The sequence below is a fragment of the Octodon degus genome, unplaced genomic scaffold (genome assembly GCF_000260255.1).
Source record: "Octodon degus isolate 3935 unplaced genomic scaffold, OctDeg1.0 scaffold00008, whole genome shotgun sequence".
Lineage (NCBI taxonomy): Eukaryota > Metazoa > Chordata > Mammalia > Rodentia > Octodontidae > Octodon > Octodon degus.
In genome coordinates this window covers 6,152,699-6,166,818 of record NW_004524584.1, presented here as the reverse complement: position 1 = coordinate 6,166,818, position 14,120 = coordinate 6,152,699, and positions in this window count along the sequence as shown.

Sequence of the window (14,120 nt, the reverse complement as noted above, 5' to 3'; positions counted from 1 at the left end):
AGAAAGTTGAGACACTGAAGAGGTACGGCAAAGCTAATGTCCATAGGAAGAAATTTAAAGAGAAAAAAACTGAAAAAAAGGAAAATGGATGATAAAAAATTATCAATAGAGCATTAGAAGAAAATGTCCTGTATCTAAGGAGAGATTGTCCTAACTGAAAGCTCCTACAAAATCCCTATAAGCATTAATGTATAAGAATGCTCACTGAGCAAAATCTTAGTGAAATTTCTAAACTCCAAAGAATAAGTAAAATTCCTACAACTTCGTAGACAGAGGAAATAAGATCACTTAAAAGTAAGAAAAGTCAAAATGGACCCAGAATTCTTGTAAGCAACAATGGGTTCTAGAAGGCAAGGGAGAAAGGCTTTCATAGTTCAGAAAGCCAGGGATCTAAAATGGAAAATCTGTGCCAGTCTAAATGAACACTCAAGTGTGAGAGTAAAACACAACCCAGAACATGTACTTTCTGTTCATATATATTTCCTGAAACAGAAATATGCAAAGTTGTATCCCAGGTACCCAAAAAGGAAACAAAAGAAAGAAGAAAACCCTGACTCTCAGAATGAAGTAACTGCTCCCAGAACATAATCATACAAAAGCAGGAGTAGAGAGTATATCTAAGAAGAAGGCTTTGGTAAGAAAAGGAAGATTTCATTCAGTCAGCAGCACAAATGGGACAGAGAACGCTCTTCTATTAGTCAAATGTGAAAAGGAGCTCAAGGTATCTAGGAAAAATGGAAAGTTGCCCCAGAAAAACATGGGCCTGTCATTAAAAGCAGATTAGAAATGAGGCATGGTTATGAACTAGAAGAGAAGGGCTGGAAAGTGTGTAAAGAAAGATAAAGCAGTTGGCTTTTACTTTCTGAGCAGTCTTTCTTAGTGCCAAAGGAGAAGATATATTTTGGAAACAAAAAGCGCAGTATTGGGATCTGCAATGAATAATATTTGCACGCTCCTAATGACTTTAGTGCTATCCATTTATTTTTGGAACTAATCTATGGGTGATAGCTAACAACTAAATTACAATTACAGAATAAAAATAAATGTTACAAACCTTGACTATGCAAAAAGTGCAGAGGGGAAATTAATGTTCATGTCTTCATAACACAGTGGAGAATAAAAAAAAAAAAAAACCTCCAGAAGCTTGATTATACTGAAACTAACTATAATTTTAAAACCTAAAATGAATGTTGTGTGATATTGCAACATAGAGGAGGATAATAAGCATGGTGCTCCCTGGAAATTCTGAACACAAGACAAGTTATGCATGGTTTAGCCCGAGGAGTGTCTGTGTTTGTGGTGAAGGGGGTTAACTCAAGTTTTGCTTTCCATAGTGGGTTCTATTGTAAGATGTGAAATTGCATGACATTGTGCTTACTGCTTTTCCATTAAAGGTATGTGCTTTATGAACAAATGATCAGCAAAAATTAGAAGATAAACCTGTGATACATCAGAGTCACCATAGAAGCCCTTCCCTCCCGCCTCTTTTTCTGTGTTTAGAACGGGGTCTACAGGGTCTTCAGGATCTCTATGTAGATCGGACTCAGTGATTCACCCGTTTTCAGCCTCCCAAGTGCTGGGATTACAGGCATGCGCCACCACGCCTGGTCTCAATCGCTGTCTCAGCACGCCCCAGAGGTGGGGCCAGCACAGCACTTTGGGGATTCTAACCTTGCCCCTTGCCGCTGTGTGTTGCCTAAGCAGGCACTTTAGTCTGCTGAGTTATCAGGAAGGCCCTCTCCCCGCTTTCTTGCCAATATGATCTTATGATAACTGGAGAACAAAACAATCATTCTAGTCCTGGCTTTGTCAGGAATTCACTTTGACCAAATCATTTCCTGTCTTGGGCTTCAGCTTTCTTATCAGCAGCTTTCTTATCAGTAAGATGATGACTTGTGCTAGACAATCTAGGTCTTCAGCTGTAACTGTAGAATATTTCAGTGGTTTTTTTTTTTTTTTGTTTGTTTGTTTTGTTTTATTTTGTTTTGTTTTTTTGACAGGGTGTACAGGGTTTCACTGCATAGATCAGACTCATAGTGAGCCTCCTGTTTACAGCCTCGCAAGTGCTGAGATAACAGGCACGCGCCCCCATGCCCAGTCTCAATGGCGCACCCTGGGGGCGGGGCCGGCACAGCAGGCCATGGGATGGAACTCCCAGCCCCTGTATCTGCCTAAGCAGGCGCTTTAATCCGCTAAACTATTTGACCGGCCCTGAATATTCTAGTTTGAGCTTCATTTATTTGGGTGTTTGTACATGCTTAGACTTTCATGTAATGCATGGAGGGTTAGACATGGCTCAGTGTGTTGGAAGGAGCAATCCTTTCCAACAGGTAGGGCCATAGGCTTAGGGCATCGTGAAAAGCAGTGGAGGACTCAGCTGTCAGTATTGACTGCAGGCCCCTAGGATTCATGTTGCACAGTCAACTGAAGCACAAGGAAGGCGTTTGTGAGGATAGATCCCATGTCCCAGGATTGAGTTCCAAGGATGACAGGCATTAGATGGGGAGGTACAGCATTCCCACTGGAGAAAGAACACTTGGTGATGGCAAAGAAGGACGGAAGGGTTTACTCAACCTAAAGAGAAGCAGGGTCCAGTCTCTGGTGGAAAGAAGTGGTGATGCACAATTGTGTCTTAAGGGGAATGGGAGGAGCAGAGAGGCTACCACTACTGCTGCATGGCCTTGTGCTTTCGTGTGTAGGGCTGCTGGAGCAAAGCATCACAAACTGGGCACTTTCAGCAGCAGAACTTTAGTTTCTCTCAGTCTTCCAGGCTAGACCCCTAGGATCAAGGTGTTGGCAGGATTGCTTCACTCTCAAACTATGAGCAAGTGTGTTCCGAGGCTCTCTCCTGGCTCCTGGTGCTTTCTTGGTGTTCTGGTCTTCCTTAACTTGCAAAAACATTACCCTGACCTCTGTCTACATATTCCTATGGCATCTCTTTTTTTCAAATGCATGTTTAGTTTTAAGGAATACATAGTGATAGAAAAAAAATTAGAAACAATACAAGATTTCACTAAACAAACAGGAATTCAACAATAGTTACTGCATTACATAATGCTATTTTTAAATTAGTTGTTCAGATTACCAGATATAAACATGTATGATTCATTTAAAGAAAAAACAATAACAAAGAAGTTATAAGAAATTCAAAAGAGAAAAAAATTAGAGTAAAAATTTTTAAGCATTAACTTCTCCTTTCAAAAGACCAGCAGAAATCGGCAATACAATTATCCAAACTATTCTACATATATACCTTCTTTCACTTGTCCTTTTCCTAATCCCAGTTTTTCCTTCCCACTGAACAATTTCTTTCCCTTTCACAGTGTCTGTTGTACCTTTTAGATTTTCATTAATGTTTCTAGTTCTTACACTAGCCAGATAATAAGATGTTTGCACAAGTAGATTTGATCTATATATTCAAATGTGTTATCCACAAATATTCCATTAGTAGAGACTGTCTATTTATATGAGCTACACAATAACAACTTTGAACTTCTTGTTATCCATTCCCTTCCTTTCAGAATCTCTCTCCCTTTCTTTTCCCCAAACACAAACGTATCCCAGTGTGTACAAGAAATAGATGACACAGATGCATTTGAAAAATTGGAATCACTAGGCCATGTCATCCCTCCAAATTTGAACTTATAGTTTTGACATAAAATAATGGATACCTAGGCACTCTATGTTTTAAATGTCCAAAGGAGTCATTGGAAAGACATCTACCATTATATCTGTAACTATACCCAAATTTCCCCCTTTGTATGATGACATTAGCTGTATTGAGTTAGAGACTACCCTACTCAACAATGACTTCATTTTAACTAGTTACATCTGCAATAACCTTACTACCAGAATAGGTGCTGGGAGTAAGAACATCAACACATGAATTTGGAGGAAAACATAATTCAGTATATAAAACCTCAAAATTAGACTACAGGCCAGAATCCTTTCTGATCCATAGTGTAAGAACTGTCGGAGAAAAGAGTGTTGGGAGCAGCTGGGAAGCACGGCTTCCCCTTGTGACCTACTGTGTAGATAATGGTAGAAAGTAGGTGACTTGAGGGTAGAAATGGGTACGCATAGCTGCAGATGGAGATGGTGGTGATGAAGACACAGATCAAGGGGAGGAATTTTGAATTTCTGGAGGTAATAGCTGACAGGACACACCAGTCACCTGGGAGTGCTGTATTCCTCTTAATAGTGCTATATAAAAGCTTTCCCAAGTTATATTTATTTTCCTCACTTAGGGTTTTGTAGGTTGATGGAGAAAGATGTGTCTTAAGTTGAAACCAGCTGCTACTTAAGGCATGCCCTTCCTGTGGTGGACAGTGGGCAACAGAAACACAAGAGGCCAGGACAAACTACATCACCAAGCTAACACTTGTACTCTACTTATATCATATGGGCAGCCCCTCAGTGGCCAGAGCAGGTGTCCTGCTGCAACCCTGCTGTCCTAGGGTCAGGCATGTGTGAGAGGTGCTGTAGCAAAAGAAGATTAAGTAAGGAGGTGGAAACAACCTATAATCTATAAAACATCAGCTTTTGTTCCTTTTCTCAAATGACAAACACCATGCTCTTTGTTAAACATTGAGAAAATAGAAGAAAGCAAAATGTTGCAGCACAATCTTCCATTATCCAAAGTTAATATCTCGTACATTCTTTTATTCACTGTTGAAATGACCCTCAAAAGGAACCCTGTCCCCCATTCTTCAGTTATTCCCTGCAGGCCTAAAAAAAAATCACAGCATGCTTATTAGACTTGAGAAAGAGAAAGCATCTATGCTTTAGAATGAAAAGCAAAAGCAAGATTCAATTCTCTGGAATGTTAGAACAAAACCAGCTACATGATCCTCAATAAGAAGACATAAAATATCCCACATTTATGTGAGAAAAAAAACTGTATAAGATAGAGAGATGAAAACTTAATAACACTTCATGTGAGAAAAATCTGGGTGTTCCAATTTATCATAAATAAAACAGAAGCCAATCACAGACTGCTTTCACAGATGTATCGAAGCTAAAATGGAACGTGTATATATTATATTATATATGCACCTCCGTGTATGTGTGTGTTAATTAAATTAAATACAGAACACATTTCTGTAGAGATACAAGAAAGTGCTTGCAGTGGTTATCTTAATATAAAAGAAGGATATTTGGGAGGGATTCTTTACTTTTCATTTTGTGTCTTTTCATGTATATGAATTTTTTATCAAGTGTGTATATTATTGTTCTATTGTAAATATTGCTTAAATTGAAAAAAATGTATGAGACATGGTGGAAATACTGTGGGAGCTGGATAAGGTTGTAATGATTTGGAGCCATGCTGTTTTATTATTATTTTTATTGCAATAACATAAAATGACAAGAAGATGTTCAATATACATCCCCATAGCTGCAGCCACAGCGAGTGCACACTCTGTAGCTGTGGTATTATAATTTGACTCAAACAGTAGTTAGGTGCACAGGCTTTGAAATTCAGCTGCCTATGCTGTATCTATTTGATCTTAAGAAAGTTATTCACTATGTGAGCCTTGGTCTACTTTTGTAATGGGAATGACAAGATCATCTACTTTGTGAAGTTACTGAATGACTCAAGGAGGAAATCACTAATGTGCATTGAACAGAGTCCAGGGTGTACTTGATGCTCTCTATAAATGCTAGTTATTAGCTAATTAACCTTTAAGCTCTTCTTAGTACTTCCCCAAGTGTCTATGTAGTTTATTATTTCTATGCATAATATCTCATTGCCTGGATATGTCATAATTTAATTAATCACTCTCCTATTGTTTGACATAGAAGTTGCATACGAACACAGGCTTCATGTGTGTATGTGTGTGTATGAGAGGGAGAGGGAACTGCTATGAAGATGCTACAAAACAGTACTTCTTTAGCTTTAATATGTATATTTATCACCCATGAATCCTTTTACAGTATAAATTCTAATTTGAGAGATCTAGGGAGGCCTGAGAGGCTGCATTTCTAGCAAGTTCCGGTGATGCTAATCCTACAGGTCCATGGATTCAACATTAGGAAACCAGTTATAAATTAAACAGTGAAAATGGGAGGATTAAGAAGGGTTTAGTCACAGTTACAGAAAAATTCTTGGTAACTTTCCTGGATAAAATGAGAGGTTGGGTCTCTTAAATGCTTTCAAATATATGAAAAACTGCCACAGTAAGGAAAAGTCTGATTCTCTTGGGAACTTCAGAATTCAAATTAATGGGTAGAAGTTGCAGGAGGCAAACTTCCTGTGAATGAGAACTCCCTTCAGGTCCTGTTTGTCACCACCACTGTGAGTTTATGAACTGGCAACAGTAACTTGGGTAGTTACTATAGCGGCAGAGTTCACACCCTTCAGCAAAGCAAGACAATATGAAACGAAATGTCTTCAGTGTACAGTGGCAGCTTGAGGGGAATTTTTTCAAGAAAGTACATCCACAGGAAACAACCTTCTGAATGCTGTCTAAGAGGAGCCTGAGATCCCAGAGTATGAACATACCCCACCAGGGCCTCATTGGGCACTTTCTCCCTTGTCCTGAGCTTATGGTGAGATTCTATCTGGTAGCGGGACCCTTCTGCCTTCAAGTTCTTTGCAGCAACAGACACTTGCAGTCTGCCTGAAGTCACACTGCTTTCTAACTCAGGTTTCTTGGCTCTTGGTCTCTCTATGAACTTGTAGCCTGACTGCCAAGACAGCAGACTTCAGTGACAGATTTTTACTCACCATGTGGCCAGGAAGGATCTGGGCATGTCCTTCAATAAGATGTAGACATATCATCCTCCTGCTGGCAGAAATCAGTGGCACCTAAGTTCTCTCCTCTCCTTGAGTGGTGGGCCTGGCTCTCCACCCACTGAGCAGGAACAGCTGTAGATCTGTGGGAAAGGAAAAGCACCAGATTTCCTGTCCCAGTTCTGCTTGGAAACTGAGTACTACCAGGGTCCTTAGACTGCTTGTGAAGGGCAAAGGAAATTGGAAGCACATAGTGGGTACATAGTGGATTCCAGGACAGCCCAGGCTCTGTGTGAAGAGGGCTCAGGGGCCCAGCAGGGAAGAAGCCACTCTAGAACCTTAATGTCTGGGATGGGGTCAGGGGAATCACAAGAGAGACACCCTTACACTGACATCTGACAGCAGGACCACTCTGTCCAATTCCAGAGCTATCTCCTTTCTCAATGCAGCATAAAACCTACCAGGCAGAGCCTTTTCTTCTAGTGGCCCTTTTTTGCTTGCTAGAAACTGGGTACAACACTTTTTCTTCCTTCCTGATGCTAAATGTTGGAGTATAGGCTCCTGCATCATTCAGTTTTCCAACTCTGAGGACACAGACTGTGCACTCTACAATCCACCTGCCGCTGATACTAGCTAGCTGAAGTTAGCACAGGCCCCTAGGGTTAAGGGCTCAGTCCCACACGACTGCCCACTTCACCACTTCAGGTGCTAGTCACTGGTCTCAGGTTAACACGTGCATTTTTGGCAGTACATTCTGAGAGTTTCAAAATTTCTGATGTCTTTTGAATACTTTGCTAGAACGGTTCACAGAACTCAGGAAGGGACTTTCTTACAATTGTGCATTACTATATAAGGGCTACAAATTGGGAACAAAGAAAAAATACCCAGGGAGGCATGGGAGAAGGTGCAAAGTTTTTGTGCTCTCTCCAGACGCGTTGCCCTCCTGCCCAGTATCTGGATGTGGTCTTCTACCTGGAAGCACACCAAATGCCATTTTTTAAGGCAGATTACATTATGCAGGCATAAGTGATTACATATTGGCCATCTGTGATTAAGTCAACTTTCCACCCTTCTCTACTCCCTTGAGGTCACAGAGGTATGGCTAAAATTTCCAGCTTCTAACCTAACAACCAGGCCCCATCCTGAAATCTAGGTGCTTTCTGGCCACTAGTGGTCTCTGCATACAAAAACGTTCTTATTACTCCAGAGGTCCCAAGAATGTTAAGAACTACGTGCTAGGAAATGGGACAAAGGCAAGATACACATTTTTTGACAATATCACAAAGATTAGTGAGGTTCTTTATGGGTTTGGCATCAGGACACATGTCCTAAGAATCACCCCACATCAACCTGCCATATTCCAGGGTGGGGGAACCTCGCCAGCTTGCCTGTCACTACTTGTCTCCTGACCAGATGCTGTCCTTCTGTCTTGTCTCCTTAGACCCTGATTCCATAAACCACACATAGCCTTCTCTTGATAACCATGTGTGGAAGGACCAAGCCTGTGGAATAAGAGAAAGACAAGCAATAGACAGCAGCAAAAGATGAGAATGGCAGTATGGAACTGTCCATCCCAGAACCACCCACTGCTCAAAACAGTAAATCAGTTGATTAGATGAGCCTTTTTCACTGTGAAAAATGGGTATCTTCTCTCTCCAGGCCAGAGCACAAGGACATTGAATCAACTGAAGATATTTATGATCATATACTCTATTCTAGCTATGCTGACATGGTCAAACTTTGCATGACCACAAGTGCTCAGCTACTTACCTTGACATAACCAACATCTTTGGAATGAAATGTGATTTAGAAAATTGTTCAATGAATGACTGTGAAGCATGAGAATGGAATATACAATGGAAATCTCTTCATCTCACTTCTACTAGGAGAAGCAGAAAGTTGTGAGCAGAAAAGCCAAAAGAAAATCAGGAAAGACAGTCATTCCCAGATGAAAATTAATTATTCAGCCTGCTAGAATTCTGAGCTGAATTTTTGTTCTACGTGGACTATGCCCTGGCAGATGGAACTCTGCTGCAATCTTCATAGAGGTCACACACACACACACATAGCTCACCAATAGGGTCGTCACCATCCCACCGTACACACCTACTAGTTAGATGCTGAGTCCTTCCTCCTGCCCTCTCTGGCCTTGCATGGGTCCCTCTCCCTTTGATTGTTTTATAAATACTCTTATTAGACAACTCAATGCTTAATTTGGATAAAAGAGAGGGTGTGAAGAGGGTAGCTCACAGGCACATCTAATTAGTACTGACTATGCTGAGTTGCATAGGCCTGACTTGGAGGCATAAAGGGGCTGCAGCTGAAGATGTGAAGGTGGCTCCCAGCTGACACTGGGAGGAAGGTGGGTGAGAGCTCAGTTCTCCCACTATCTGCCTGGGACTGAGTTTTATTGACTCTTTCCAACCCTCTAACACCCATGCTCATTTTATATTTTTGTTTTCCTTGACAAAAAGTTAGCAAAGCCCTTTAGTATACATCATTTCCATGGCCCATTTCAATACATCATCAGGACATCTTCAAGGAATAGAGCATAAAAGAAAAGGTTGCACTCACTCTCTGCATAACTTGTTTGTGGCATTTTCCAGAGCAGGGGTGGAATGCATGAAGAGAAGGGCCAAACAGTGGGTTGGCTGATGAGACTGACCTGTCCTAGGGACCTAGGAAAAGGTTTGGACCTACACATCTGACCACTAAAGATGATGATAATAAGAGGAAACCGCTTTTCTTCTGAGTAAAAACAAAACTCAGTCTAGAAATAGATTAAATTTAATGGCTAGCATTTCTTAAGAGAATTTTACTATGTTCCAGGCACGGTGTTAAGTGTTTTACATACATTATCTCAGTTAATTGCTGTAAGGGTCCTCTGATACAAGTATTAAAATTTTTATGTTACAAATGAGGAAACTAAGAAAGAGAGGTGAAGTAAATTCTGTTACCCACATCTGTCTGCATACAAAACCCACCCTTGTAAAGCATCCTACCACTGCCAGCCTCCTGGGGAGGGCAGATTTCCAAGCAGAGAGAAATTCTAACCCCAAGGCTCTTCGTTCCTTGGGGGCGGTCAATAATCTCCCTGCCACCTCTACTCCATTACTTTAGGTGATCCAGAGTCTTCTTTCACTTTCAAGCCCAAACGGAATCCTTGAACATAGCTTATTTATCTACCACCAGGCTGTGGGCTGGAACAGATTTTATTTAATCCTCAAGATAACATCACATTTCTTCCTAAGATCTTGATCATTTTACTTGTTTTTTAACATTAGGTGCTCTTCACTGTTTATAACCATGGCATTAAGTAATCAAATACAAACTAAGTTTGGCTTCCTAGAGCTCCTTCTTCCAGCCCTTCCTACTGACTGGTCTGTGTCCTTCTGCTGGACAGCTTCAGAGCACCTCTTAAAACCAGAGTCATAGGGACTGGGGAGATAGCTCAGTGGCATATGTGCCTGCCTGGCAAAAGCAAGGTTCTGAGTTTGATCCCCAGTACCACACACAAAAAAGAGAGAGAATTTAAAACCAGTCATGTGTTTAAATGTCTTAGCATAATATGTGGTCCCTTCTGAGACTTCTGGAAAGGCAAATGGTGTCCCTTCCCACATGGCCTACATGAAGTTGGATTCCAGGTGACTAAGGCAGGCTCAGTACAGAGAAACAGGACAAAGTCCCAGCCCAGTAGATCATGGGGGGAGCTCTTAACAATTTCTCCTGGATGGTAGGAAAGCAAGAAGAGGTACAGAGATAGCATGGAGTACTGCCACCAGCAGCTGGGATCTTAGGCCAGGGCAGGGAAGATAAGCATGCATCCAGTGGTTACAGCATCTTAACATGCAGATTGGAGCAGATATTTACCCTGAGGTTGAGTACAAGTTTTTATGTCTGAAAAAACAAAGCCCTCTGCTACATATTCAGAGTACTGAGCAGTATCAGTGACTGGAGCCAAGCATGTGATGAAACCTATAAGTGAGGCCAACAAGGAGGAGAGGACAAAGATTGAGTACAAGATAGAGTCTTTTGAGCAATGTCAGAGCTCCAAACAGAGATGCAGAGGCAGAGCTTGAAGTCAACCAGGACCTGCCACAGATTAGGAAGTGGCACCCAAAGATGATACTTTAACATTGAGGGTGAAGAAGGTGTCTCCAGATCAGATGAAGAGAAGGGAGTCAGCTGATCCTGGAAAATGGGAAGTGCCTCTGTTCTCTAATCCAGGGCACTTGGGACAGAGCTACAATCTCCTGAGGAGCTCTGAGCTCACAAGTCAGAGTCCAGATTCCTCATGGAGCTAGACATGGTCCCTGAGACCATGGGCTTGTCTGTGAGGTTTAGCCCATGCACCTCCAGGGCAAGGCTGCAGAGCCAGGCTCTGAGTAGACAGCCCAGCTTGTCATTCTCCTTCTGTCTAGTGTGATATCAACTGAAGATCAGCCATCTGTAGAAATCCAATGGACATATAACTTGGACATGTCAAGTAAATCAATCTGCAATTGACCTGGACCTGCCACCTCTGCTTTTCTGCCTAAGCAGGTGCAACTCGGGAGCTGGCTGACTGCACACAGCACAATGTCGTGACCTTCCCACAGCCTGTACATCAGTGTCATTCTTCTCTAGTTGCTGGGACAAACATCCGGCACCCAAAATGAAGGAAGGAAAGGTTTGTTTAGCTCACAGTTATTGGAGGTTTCAGCCCATACTCAGCTGGCTCCAAGGCAGAGTGGCACATGGCAGAGAGCAACCTTCCATGGTGGTGGCAGAGAGGAAGAGTAGCAGCAACAGAGAGAAAGTCTGTTTCTCTGTCTCTCTTATATTCAGGTTATCTGCCCCAGGCTGGGGGCAGTACACACACCCATAATCCCAGCAGTACTAAGACCCATAATCCTAGCCTTGGATCACACATAATCCCAGTGGATCATAAGTTAATCACAAATTCTAGAAGTCCCTACCCCATGACTGCATGAGGCTTTGCAGGGACAAATAGACACAATCCATGACAAGCAGGCTCCATTCTACTGGGCTCTTCTCCTTGAGGATGCAGCAGCTTCAGGGTGTGTGCATGGCCTAACAGCAGTGTAAGCCTCACTGAGGAAAGCTTCAGGCCAGAACCCCTGCTAAGCACGCCAATATCCTCACCAGGCCAAGAAACACTTACCTCTCTGTGGAGAGCAAGCAATCCTGCACTCACTTCTCAGAGATTCAGCCACAGATCTGGATGTCCTTGCCCTTCCTCAAACATCTTTAACAGTTCTTTATCACCTGGGCAGGAAGCTAGAGGCCTGAGCCCCCAGCCCTGGTCCTGTGGCTGCCCTTCTCCAGCTGCTTGGCACTGAGCACAAGGGCCTCCTTGTCACTTCCCCACATCCTGCGAGCCCTGGACTGGTCATGGACTGCTATTTCCATCAGTCCCTTCCCAAGCACTGGATCTTGTTGCAACAACCAATGGAGATGAGTTTGGAAAGACAGGTCTTACCAATGGTTATGTAAGTATGGTGAGGACCTGGCACATGGAGGGGCCTGGCATATGGGAAATGAACAAATGAATGAGTGATGAAAAGAAGAAGCACAGGAATTCAAATCACCTTTTGCTAGGAGAGCTTTTGCCAAGGAGCTGTTCCTAGAACAGATTTTATTCTGTGCTGCCAGTATCCAGACTTTGGTAGAATATAGATGTTCCCTGATGACAGAAAGGCAGGTATCTATAAGCCATGATTACCAAATCATTAATCAGAGATTCGTGTCCTAATCTCTGACAACCACCCTATAAGGTCTCTCTGTCTCTGACTCAACCCCCACTGCTTCTGCACTTTCATTTCCTTCTGTTTCTCCTTCCATTTATTTCAAACCCATCATCAATCCCCAACACACACACACACACACACACACACACACACACACACACAGGAGTATCACACATCAAGCTTCTCATGATACATTTCATCCCATCCATCAAAATATTAAGCATCTTTCATCTGCCATTGCTATATTTTCAGATACCATTAGAATGAAGCTCTTCATTCATTATTTGGGCCAGACTCATTAGTGATCAGCGGCTGTCAAACTTGAGGTTGATTGTTCATTTTTAGACCCACTGATTTTGGTGGTTTTGTTCCTCCATACTTGCAGACCACAGGATGGTATAATGGGCTATGACAGTGTCAAGTGATGGTGCCTTCTTTGAGTAGAGTGTGGGCATGCTCTGTAGGCTCCAGCAGCTCTATTTCTGGGGTTAGCTCAGGGAAAATCATGCCCTTCAAAGACTGGTCATCGCAGATCCTGTAGGTTCAACAGTCTGGCAAGGAATCCAGGCCCTTTACCACAGAGCAGTGAACACAGTGAGTCCTGGGCCTGGTCATCAGTAGGCTGTCATTCCTGCTGAGGCTGTGGCCACCTCTCAAAGAAAGCTAATAGACAGCTGCGAGTTGCAACGTTTTGCTGTGTCCTTTGCCAGCTTTGGAGATGTGCTCAGTTTCCATGTTCTTTCTTCATTCTTACTACAGACACATAAGACCTAACTCCTATTTCTTTCTATTCCCGAGCCTTTCCACCAGCTCCTAAGAGAAAAGAATGAGAGATAAGTTGTCTCCATCATTTCTCTGGCCCTTGGTTTCTTGGTTGATGGCAGACTTGGCCATTGCAGTGCTTATTCAGACTGCCCACAGCATGATCATGAGGAGAATCACCATCACAGGCCCAGGTCGCCCACAGGACCATTGTCATGTTCTCTAGAGGGAGCAGTAATCCTTTGGACATAAAACGTCTACCAGAACAAAGGGATATCATGAGAGAAATCTGGAGCGATGGACCTATTTTATACCATGACCATACTAGTGGACAAATGATTATACATTTGTTAAAACTCAGACTAGTGCACCTGGTAAGTGGTTATATACATGTAGGGAGAGAGAGAAAGAGGAAAAGGGAAAGAGAGAGGGGGGGAAGGAGGGAGAGGTAGAGGAAGAGAGAGACAGAACAGAGAGACACAAAGACATAGAAAGAAAACATGCTTTGAGTTGTGTAGATGAGAAGCAAAACTAGGGGAATAAATCAGTGCTATCTTTTTAGTTCCTAGATGCATGTATTTGGAATTTAAAAGAAATAACATATGGATGACATATTGCAGAATAGTGCCCACCACTTTCAGAGTATCTGCTTCCAGCTAGCATCCAAATAAAATCTCTAACAAGCCTTTTCTGCTCTCTAATCTGCTTCTGGGATGTGGAGGGCAAAATCTAGGGGTTTCTATGAATTTCCCTAGGGGAGAGGCACTTTAAGGCTCTGGCCCCTTCGGGACAGTGTGTTCTTCCTAATGTCCACATTATTACGGTGATGTATCTTCTGAGATTCTGACCACTCATGCAATCCAGCCATCACTGCT